Genomic DNA, 11,898 nt, shown 5'->3' with positions numbered 1-11,898 from the left:
TTCTGATGCTAGGATCTTTACCCGCTCCAGTAACTGGCACCACAGTCCACAGGGCCTACAGCCCTGGCTTGACTTCATTATTTGGCACCCGTTCACTCAGTGCAGGTCCCCAGTAGCAGGTTTTCTGAACACAAAGTTTGTAGGACTCTTTCAGATCCAGAGAGTTATGGACCCTCCAGCTGCTGACCTTAAGACCCTCACTTGCTCCAGTAGCTGGCACCACAGCCTGCAGGCCTACATCCTCGGCCTGACTCCAGTAGCTGGCATGAATTCCACTCATGCACACACACAGCTCTTGCCAGTAGCTGGCACATAGTCCTTTCAGCATGCATACACATAGGAAAGATAGCGCTAAAATGCAGAGATAGATAGTTAAGAAAAGATTTAATGAGGAAATATGAGGTGACAGGACAGAGTGTGGTGATCAGGTGTACCCAGACAAATACTGGCCCACCCTGTTTTACAGGCATCTAGACCTTTTATACACTTTTCTACCTATCCCTTCTCCATTCCTTTTGTTCCCCCTTCCCCTGTACATGCCTCCATGGGTTTGCAGAGCTCTTCAGCTTTCTGTACCCTCTCATTCTGGGGCCCCTTGGTCCACAATCTTATCAGATGTGAAATCCAGATTGATCATCCTGGAAGCAGCTCCTGTAGTTTGATAGCCCATTAACCAGTGTGAGTGGGAGGTTTGCTTCTTGTCATTGTCTCCATTTTTGCTTTGTCAGGTCTGTGTCTCAGCATTTTGCTTATTGTTCCACCTTCTTTACTTCTTATCATCTCAGTCCAGAAATCCTCACACAGACAACCTTTCCGTGAATCAACATTTCCACATTCCATTTATTTTCTTATCAATTAGTACAAAAGTAATTCCTATTACTGTCTCCCTTTCTTATTATCCCTTGCTGCATTGGAAAAGGTGCTTGACCAGGTCCCCTCAAAGGAGCAGATAGTCTCCTTCTACATAAACTTACACTGATATGACATATGAGTGGGTGTGTAATACTCTGTGCACCAACAGCTGCATGTACCCATCTGGAGCAGACGGATATGTCTGGAGGGATTGTTTTATTTAAGACATATTGCTTATAATATATACAGCATTAAAAGGAAAAGGAAAGAAAAAGTGCACTGAAGTCTCATTACAAATCTGGAAACACCCAATGCCTTGCTCATAAGACAAATGGAGTCCCTCACTCCTGCTTTCCCAGCACCTCATAGACTTTTTCCTTTTTGGCTGGAAATGCTAATCTGGCCATGTATAACTCATGTCATAGACTTCTTTGGATGGCTGGTTGTTTTTGTCCCCCATTCCAGTGTCCTTAATTAGGTGGGCATAAGAAATCACAACCATCTGGCTTTAAAGTCAGTAGATTTTGTGGCTTTAGGTGTTTACAAGCCAATGCCTTTAGAAAGTTTTTCATCTTGGCATGGAGTTTCACTTCCTGAGCTTTGCAGTACTGACAGTGCATGTAATTTGCTTTTAACTAATAGTGTATTTTTCAGGTAGGAAATAATTTTAATAGGTGCACTGGCTACTTTTTTTTTTTTTTTTTTCCAGAAAACCATAGAAAAATAATCCGATATTTAACTATTTCATTGTTAATATGCTGCAAATTGAACATTCTCTGGAATATTTTAAATATTCTTTATTTTCCTTATACTTCTTAGGAAATGTATAATTTCTACTTTAAGGGACTTTGCTAAGCAAATGACTTATAAGGGCAAATGTTACTGCTCTTCTGGGGAAGTAATTGTTTTTCTGCTCTTTAACTCACAGAAGGCTTGTGGTGCTTCTGCATTCTCTATAAGATACTGTACAGTTGAAGGAAGCCTCATCAGAAATTAGTTGCTAGCTGCAATGGGAGAAAATGTCATCATGCCAATGATGACAATCATGCCAACTTCTTGTTGGGGCAGAGAGTACTAAAATTTATATTTGGTATAGGTTATTGAAAAGGCATGCTTGCTGAATACATATCGTGCTGCGGTAAATAGAGGCTTGCAGGAAGACACTTGCATTTTTTATATGCTATCCCAATGCATGCACCAATACACTTTCCATGTATTAAGTGTTTCTGACACACTAGGGATCTGAGGGGCACCAGTCTCAGCTAGAAGCTTTTAATTGCTTAGCTAAACCTGAAGAAGTTTCTGCTTTTAGCCCTAGTGGTCAAAGTCAGTTCTCAGTCAAGTGGTCAAACTCAGTCAAATTCATTCTTTATGACCAGTGGCTTTTAAGGTACCAGCATGTATAACTGTAGAAGGTCTTCACCTTTGTGGAAGACATTAAATCACTAAATGTTATTGTTAGGAATAATTGAGCTATACCTGAGATAGGTGAAGCTTTTGGCTTATTTGCACAATCTAAAGAGTTTTCTGGTCTACTTCTTATTCAAGTTAAATGGGGCTTTGAGCAGCCTGGTCTAGTGGAAGGTCTCCCTGCCCATGGCAGGGTGGGTGGAACTAGATGATCTTTAAGGTCACTTTCAACCCAAAGCATTCTGTGACTCTATGATTCTACAGAACAGACCTTAGAGAGGAAATCCGAAAGGAAATCTGAAGTCAGCTTTGACTGCCAACTCAAATGAAATGAAAATCCCAGAAAGCTACTAGTAGCAACAAAATGTGCTATGATCCTAATCCATCCTTATGCAGCCTTGCTCTGAATGATGATGCTGTAATTTTCTCAAGCTTTCTGGAAGAATATTGCTTGAAAGCTTAGAAGGACTTAAGAAATACAGTCTTAAACTTGTACTCACAGCAACCGTGTGGAAAAGCCAATACTGGAAAATGTCTCCAGATAGTTACCAGATAAAAAAGATATGCTCTTGCAGCTACTCTCAGTAGTGACTACAGATATATATATATTAAATACATAATTTTAAGAAACTGTATGGCATTTTCTCAGAAGTTTAACTTTCCATAATAATACCAATAAAATGAAACAGAGCCCTGGAAGATGTGAACTCCTGCCTGTACTCATAGCTAGGAAAGGAAGGGAAATAAATGATTATATATATTTTCTCAGCTCTGCCTTAACCCACTACATGTAAAGCGAGAGGGCAAGACCTGAGAAGACACTGCACAAGAAGAATGATTATTAGATAAAATGACACAAACACATTCCACAAATGATACAGCAGAGCGAAAATGAAACAAAAATATTAGTTTGTCTTTGCGAAAGTTTTACCATAGAGAGTAGAACTGTTGGAAGATAAGTTGTCCTAGAGAATAATGACCTCATATTCACTTGTTTAGTTAAAACTACTTTTTCCTCAGACTGAATGTTTATGCACTCTTGATTACAGAGAGGAGACGATTATGAGGAGTTAAGAGTGATTTTTTTTTTTTTCCAAAAGTAATTCTACTTTGGCCAAGAAATTGTTTTATAGAAAACTTATTGTTTGGTCCATGCCTGAACAATATTCTAGTAAAGTTTTCTTTTACACCTTTGGTGTCCCCCTGCTTTGGGTAGGGAGGCTGACTTATTTCGGGACTGTGACCTTCGTTTCAGGACTATGTCATTACCTTCTTTAGTGAAACACCAGTATTTGTGTGGGTTTGACAAAACTGTTTTATTAAGTTATAGTTTTTGATTTTGAGAGACGAATAAAGCATCAATAATCCCCTCACTCTCCTCAGAACTAGATGTCTGAACAGATCAGCCAGAATGTAATCAGAAACCTTCTGATCCTACAGCATGAGAGGACAAAAACTAGACTGGAGGGATGGGCAAAATGAAAAAATTGGGACAGGTTTTAAAAACCCGTGTAACTTATACCTCTGAGTGGGACAGTGAATACACAGAACAGTAGGTCAGATAAGGTTTAAAGTAATCTGATCCTGAACTATTTGCTCTGCTACTTGGGCCTATAATTCATTTTTCATTGCAGTCAGTAGAGCTGCAGAGATGAGAGATCTGGTTAAACTCAAACACAGCTGCCGGATGGGTTTTGGGGGGAAGAAGGGAGGAGAGATATTGAATGAGAAGACTAAGAAAAATAATTCTCTGGGAGCTGGGCAGAAGTCTCTATGACTGATTCTTGTGGCTTAACTTTTGGCATGTGTTCAGCACCTTGCTGTTCAGGGGAATCATCTTGTTCCTGATTCTGTGCCATACCTTTCATTTTTCATTCTGCTTTCTTATGTCCTGGTGTCAGGAGCATCACTCATGTCATGCAAAAAGAAAGACTGAGAGAGTCCTGAGCTCCCTTCATGGAATGATGGTCTTTATCCCTTCACCAGAAAGCTGAGAGATGTAATAATCTCTCTGATTCTTCCACTTCTGTTCTGGCAGCTAAGCTGTGCTGCTTTTGAACAGAAGGTAATGGAGATATTTCAGTACTATAGAAGTTTTGAGCACAAGGTTCTATTTATGCATAACATTACAGCAATATTAGAAAAGGTATGGGGAGCCTTGAGAGTCACACATACTTTCATGAAACAAATTTTATGAATGGAAGGGAAAGCAGAAATTGACACTAAAGAATGGCAGAAAGTGTAATTTAATTGAAATACAATATAAAATCTTATTTGAATTAAATATGATTTACAGCAGGCTTTATTAAAATACTATTGATCACTCCGTTAGGTGTTAGAATGGATAAAGATGATTGTTCTCAGTAACTGAGAATGTGGTGTTGAGTTGCATTTTACCAGCATATCCATATGTCACAGAGAGAAGAGCTTTCAAGTAAATCTGCTAGCAATCCTCCTGGGAGATTAGATACTTTTTTTCCAAGATACTGTAGACTGAGTCACCACTCAAGTCTTCCTGGTCATTAGCCAAACATCAAAAATTACAAAACCTCTCTTTGTGCAGCCTTAGCAAGACTAGCTGCAGAAAGTTGGGTGTTAAATGCTTTTTTTTTTTTTTTTTTTTTTTTTTTAAGCTGAAATAGAAATGTTAATTAAAATCTTTGCTGGAAACAGGTTGATTACAGCAAGGTCTGGACCCTTTTCTTTCTTGTTGTAGTCAGAATATTCAGTACCAACTCTAGGTTCAGCATAGATGATTGAAGAGATTTGAAGGAAATCATACATGTGTGTTGAATGCCACTATGTGATGGCATGTACTGCTGAACACTTATTTTCACATGGTTTCCTTTTTTGTTATTTTTTTCTTTACTCAGCTCTTTGTTTCTGCGGTAAGCTTGTGAAATACCGATCAACCATAAAGGGAGAATTTTGTCCCAACACACTTTCATTATTTCTTGGCAAACAGCCAATGGCCAGTCTCCATGGGAAAACATACCATGTGCTGCTGCTGTTAACAGTACAAGCCATCACAGATTTGGGTTGCTGAAGCACCTCCAATAACATTGAATCTCACTGTTAGATGTGTCAAGAAGTCAAGGTCAAAATATATGCGCTGGCTAATCATGGAGGATCCAGTGGGTGTTCTTCAGTACTCCTACCCCCTGCTTGCCATCCCAGCAAGAACACTGCTAATGAACCTTTCAGCTACTGCTGGCCTCCTAGCAGTCTTACACATCAAAGTCCTGTGGCACATGAAAGGTCCAAAAGAAGAGCTGTTCTTACCTCATCTTCTTTGTTTATAGATATTAAAACTTATATGGTCCACTATCTTTCTGGTACCCTGCAAGATGTAACCATTTTGAGGCATCATTTGACCCAATAGCATATTGCTTAAGAGCCACTGGTTTTTTTTATTAATATATATATATATTATTTTTCCTACCATCAGCAATGATCTTTGCAAAAAAAGGTGGCAAAAGCAAAATAACAATAAATAAATATTACACTAGGTGTAGCCATAGTTCTTTAACTGGGGACATACTAAGTTAAAACAGAAGTTGTATGGAAAGCATGAAGAACAAAACAAAAGTGTTTGGACTTGGTAGTAGCAGCTGGGAGGAAGGCAGGCCATCCATCAGTAAATATTAATTAAATGTTTATGAGCCTGCCTAGAATTTTTACAAACACCATGCCTTAGATAACAAACCAGCATACAGATCCACATTGACATCCATGGGGCAGTATTCCTTCAGAGAAAGTAATTGTTTGATTCCTTATTTGAAGTTTGACTCCTTCCTGTATCTATCAAAAGCTTCTGTTGCTTTTTTAATGCAAACACTAGCAGTATATCTTTTAGAGTTTGCTTGCGCTATTAAGAAAAATTCTGGCCTACTTATTCTTTTTGATCTACGTTCTTAGGTAAACGATATAATTGGTGATTCTAAAAGTTCATGATATTTTAAAAGCAAACAAAAGTATGAGAACAGTCTTTTAAATGCTGAAAATTACAACTTTAATTATAAAGTTATTTATTTATTTATATTTTTGCCTTTTTTTCGGTTCAAAGTAATTTACACCAGCCGCGTATTAATAGCTTTGAAAAATACAAACATTATAGTCAGCTTTAACATACAATCAGCAGTAAGCTTTGAATACTGTATCTGCTCTTCTTGTCATAGCAATGCTGCAATTCAAATAGACTTTAATACAATATATAAGATTCTTTCAACCATATGTACAGATTGAAACAACAGAAAAATGATGTAAAAAAATGAGATTATACTGAAAGATCAGCTCTTTTAAAGATTTCTACCTTAACTTAGAGTGTTTCTTTCTGACATGGGTGGGAATACAGTTTTCTTGCAAGAAGAATAAATATAGTCAGTGAAATTCTTGTTCTGTTGAATTCAGTGGAATTTTATCCCAACCATACAGGGAACCATCGCATAGAATAATGATTACATATTTCCAGTCACTGACAATATCTTGAACTAGAGAAAGACCTCTACTACCATAAACATTTAATTTCTTTGTAATACGGTTGGAATTTTTACTCACCATTTAAATTTCTCTTTGATATCATTAGTTTCCTTTATTAACTACCTGAATTTCCAGACCTTAAATATGTGTTCCTTGCTGGTTCAGGGGTTCTTTAGTGTTCTGTCTTTTATGAACTGCTGCTGTGAAGCTTCTGCATTTTCAAAGCACACAAAGCCTTCTTATGTGAAGAACTGAGAGATTTTAGAAAATGCAATAAACAGCTCTTAATATATTTAATAAGGGTGCTCTTTTGGTGTTTATTTTCTAACATTTTTTGATCGGACTGGCACATGCAAGGAATTCAAACACCTCATATAATTCAAAGAAATTTGTTGTCAGCATTTACCTTCAACAAACGCACTTTGATTTTTTCAAAGAGCACTATCTATTTTGTTTGATAAAAAAACAAAACTGCTCTCCATCTTTAGTGGCATCTAGTTATCTTCTCCCACTCTGTATCTTTTTACTAATTTATATCTTGTATCAGCATTTCCTGTACTCTGTAAGGAATTCTCGTAGGCTGTGGCTTACAATGCTATCCTACTTATCCTTCTGCTATAAATGTTACAGCATTTTTTCTGCATTCCCTGCTGAATGAGAACAGTCGTTTTTATTTTCCCGTTGTGGTGTTCTTCCAATGATTTCTAGATTTGATTTAAAAGAAAAATCCATGTTGATGTTTCTGGGGAAATCCTATGGTATTATTTTTAATAGACTCACAAAGTGATTTGGTCCTTTTGTTCTGAAAAGAAGAAAAATGTTTAAATCCTCTGCAAGACTGCATTAATGTGCAATGGCACTTTGGCCCCAGGGAAACCTGGAATGACAGTGGCCATGCCTAAGAAAAAAATGTGTACCAGGTCCAATAAATGGTAGCCAGATACCTGGTTGGGACTAACTGCTTTTGGATAGACTTACTCTGCTGAGCTACAGGTGCTGACACTAATAAGCAGTTGTTTTTGTGCAGGGGAGTATTCAAGTATTATACAAAATTACAAGAAATTCAGTTCCAGATGTTAAGGCAGGACAGGAGAATATAGAATATGGGAAGCCAAGTTCATTTTTTTTTTTAACGTTTATGTAACGTTGACAAGAGACAGTTTAAAAAGAGATTCATTTCTCTTTGCCAGCAATATTTTATTTATTTTTTTCAGTGAGAGAATTTGGAAACTCCATGGATCCACTCTTAAAACTCACCAATGTCACCAGAAATATTATGTTTAACTTTTGTCATTTCCATATATCTTTAGAAAATGTGTATTCCTGTAAGATCATATTTATTCTGTCTCTTCCAAAAAATACTGTTCTTTTTCATGCATGGTTTTCTTGGACATTATTGAAAAATGATTTGTGTTTCTAAACATGGGCTGTAGCTTTCAGTGCTCGGTGGGATTCCAGAAGTTTTCACGAAGAATTAAGGAATCAGGACAAAATTCCTGCTTCAGGAATCATCATCCTGATCCCTTGTTTAGTGAACGCTGAAGGTTTAGAGCATTCAATTTAACTAACTAACCAGAGTTTGCAGTAGTAGTTTTAGACCCCTTTTCTGTGAAAAATGTGTCAAATGTAAACTTTGTAAATCAATCTCAGACCAGGTTGGGCAGGTTTGATCAAACTTGACACTGGGTGGGAAGTCTAAAGTTAAAACTTTTGTGAAAATTGGCTCTTAGCCATCAGAGGCAGACATAGCATCCTCAGTGATAAAAATAAATGAATAAGCAAGTAAATGGCCAGTCGTAGGGATGCCATGGGGAAATCAAGGGGGATCTTGCTGGGAGCCTGGGTGACTGCATGTGGGAGTTGGAGGCATGGTTGGGGAAATGTGGCACCAGAGAGTCGCAGGACAACTGGACCCTCAGCAAAAGAGGAGCCTGTTTCCTTACTTCTCCTATTCAGGAAGCAAATTGTTAAAATCAATTGATAAAGGCTTATGAAAAGATACGGCTGCCAACCGAGACATCTTGATGTTGTACATAGTATTTGCTTTAGCACAGCATGTTGCTTGCAGAAGGATGTTTTGCTAATTATTAGTTCTGAAAGCAATAGGAAGTTAGTAATGCACTCTTTTTACAATTAAATTGAATGACTCAAGACAGTAGAGTTATTGTATGTGTAAAAAAAATAGCAGGATGAAGCCATTAGAGTTCTGCCAGTCATTCAGATGTCATGGGCTTTCTTCATTACAAAGAAAAGTTTGTCCTGAAAAAAAACCACACATACAAATAAACAGAAAATTGCCAAAAAAACATATCTTCTCTCTGTTCAGCATGCTTGAGTCATTTCTAAATACACAAAGTCCTGGAACCCAAAAGGACACTATAAAAAAATAAACTAGCTGAAACTGTAGCTCTTGCCAGAGTCACTGCTCTGCAAACATTCAAAGTGGTTCATTACTGATACGGAAGCTGTTCCTGTACAGTTTGTTAGCATGGATGAATAGGGAAGGTAGGATAAAGAGATTTAATTAAGCTACTAAGAAGGGATATAGTCAAAGACCAGTGGTTGCATTCAGTTAGGGAAAGCAATGACAGAAAAGTCTGGCGTTGACTGAACTGGTAAGAATTGGCTGAGCTCTGCTCAATTCATGTTGTATCACCAGAAAACTCCTGTAGTTCAAATGTGTGCAGTTAACAGTCTGGCTCAATCCACTTCATAATTAAAATACTCAACCTTCCACCAAAAGAGACACTAATTCAGGTTTTCCCATGTTGAAACAGGTATGTCACAGTTGTCTAATTAGAAGCAGCAGGATCAAGTTGCAAACAAACAAACAAAAAAAAGAAAAACACAAAACAGAATTTCATGATTGGGGAGGGAAGCTGGAATTTATTCCTCATGACCCTCACACCTTGCTCTAAAGTCAATTTTCTTAAACAGCCAAACCTACCTCAGGCAGTTCTGGGTAGACAAAAGCATACAGAAGGTGATAAAAGGTTGGTAGTCTTTTATAGGTCCTGATAGCACTTGAAGAAAGATTTTTGGCGTTCCCATGGCTTGTGTGAGAGATGCAGCAGAGCTCAAGTCACCCTATTTACCCTCTCCTCAGAGGCAATACTTACATTCTTATTGAGCTGGAGGGTCAGGAATCTTCAGTTTTACAAACTCAGTCTTACAGCTAAGATAAGTAAATTTCTCCAACACTTGTCCCAGAAAAATAAAAACAGATTCCTTTTTCAAAAGCCGTAAAAAGATTAAAATAGTAACGTATCCTAGAAGAAAACGGTCATATTTGAGCTCTGCTAGTGCTGGATTGCATGCATGTTGTACTGCACTAGCCACAGAATAGAATGTGGCCATGCAACAGTATGTTATGAAAAAATATCTTAAGCATTAAGTAAATTTGGCAGGATTTTGATATTCTTTGGTTAAAATGCAAACACATGGAGATTCAAGATTCAAGATCTAAGGTATTGGTATTTTAAGAATAATTCAAAGTCCATCTACTTCAGGTACTGAGAAAAGACTGCATTTGTGATTGAAAAGATGAAAATATCCCAGTTCTCCACTTGGGTCATCACAGTCTTTTCTTGTGCTGATGTCTTTTCACTATAACGTTTTTGTGGCCAACATTGGTAATGTATGCTGGAGTCCAGGAGCTTTCAAGCTTTGGTGCCAAGAAGTGACCACGAGTGTGTCTTGAAAGCAGTAGTAGAAGACTTTATGTGTGTGTGTGTGTGTGTGTGTGTGTGTGTGTATATATATATATATATACACACACACACACACGATTATATATATACAGATCGAAACACAGGAAAAAACATATCGAGTTGAGCAGAGCTCATCAGTGCCTTATTTGTTATCTTGTATTTCTTCAACTCTATTTTCAGTAGTCCAGGGCACCATTGCAGCTGGGGATGAGCAGGTGCAGAAAACAATTATCCTATTTCCGGAGCTAATTGTGCACTTCAATTAGGAAGCTAGCTTACTGGGTTAAAGAAACTCATCACCATTGATTTTTAGGCAAGGAATAAGGTTTTTTCATGTGAACCACTGTGACTAATCTATTTATTTATTTATATTAAAGCATTGATGGTCAATGTAACTCTCTTATCTAGGACAATGCAAAGGATATACCGAGTCGATATAGATGGAGACATCAATACAAGCCAGCGGCACTCAGATGAACAAGCTTCTTTTTAGTGACGGTCTCATGGTTGCATTTACAAAAGATTTATCAGTATATGCACCAGAACTGAATTCCTCTTCTTGCAGAAATCCAAAATCTTGCAAGCGGGTGTCTGAGAGAATTTTCCAATGCAAAATAAATAAATAAATACTTGGGCAAAAATATCTTACTTGAAAAAAATCTAGCTGAGCTCCACTGTTTCAAAAGGCCTGCTCAAACCAAGATGCTTTACCTTTTAATACCCATCTATCTATGCATGCATGCAGGGAACCTACCAACTAATTGGAATTATATTTGCAAGTCTACTGACTTATATTCTACAGTGTAAATTCCAACATTTTGCAGTTCTCAAGCTGCCATGCAGAGCAAGTTAGAAATAAATCCTTCATTCTTACATTTTCCATGGTTTTCAACAGTTTTGTTTCTTTGAAGTCTCTTTGACTTTTATGTTTTTAAAATTCTAAAAATTCAAAAAAGAAAAGTCCCAATCTAAATTCCCAACAAACAAACTCCCCTGTGCCAATAAAACTGCACTTTTAAGAGGAGGGGGGAGATATCTGGGCAACAAAGCTTATTTGTTCCAGCTACCTCAGCTTTATCTAGTTTAATGTTTTTTTCTGTGACCATTTAAAATTCAATTTCAGGTAGTTCTGTATAATATCAGCATAGGATGCATCATTAACTCCAAGAAGATGTTTTCCATTGGCATCTGCTATTTTCACCAAATGTCAAGGCTTGACATTTGCTATCGTTATCTGGTTTTGGTATATCACTCATACTGAGATTTTGTTTCTTCTTATCTGATATTGATTTCAACTGTGACCAGCTGTGTTGCTAATAAAATCAACAGGCAAGTATCTGGCATTTAGCTCTTCACAGGCAGAGAAAAAGAAACAACCCAGTGACAAAATAAAGAGATACTTTTCAATTAGGATGCTTGCCTGTATCCTCATATTATCCATCTCTTA

The sequence above is a fragment of the Cygnus olor genome, chromosome 6 (assembly GCF_009769625.2).
Source record: "Cygnus olor isolate bCygOlo1 chromosome 6, bCygOlo1.pri.v2, whole genome shotgun sequence".
Lineage (NCBI taxonomy): Eukaryota > Metazoa > Chordata > Aves > Anseriformes > Anatidae > Cygnus > Cygnus olor.
The sequence above is the reverse complement of the archived record's forward strand: the minus strand, read 5'-3'. Positions refer to the sequence as shown.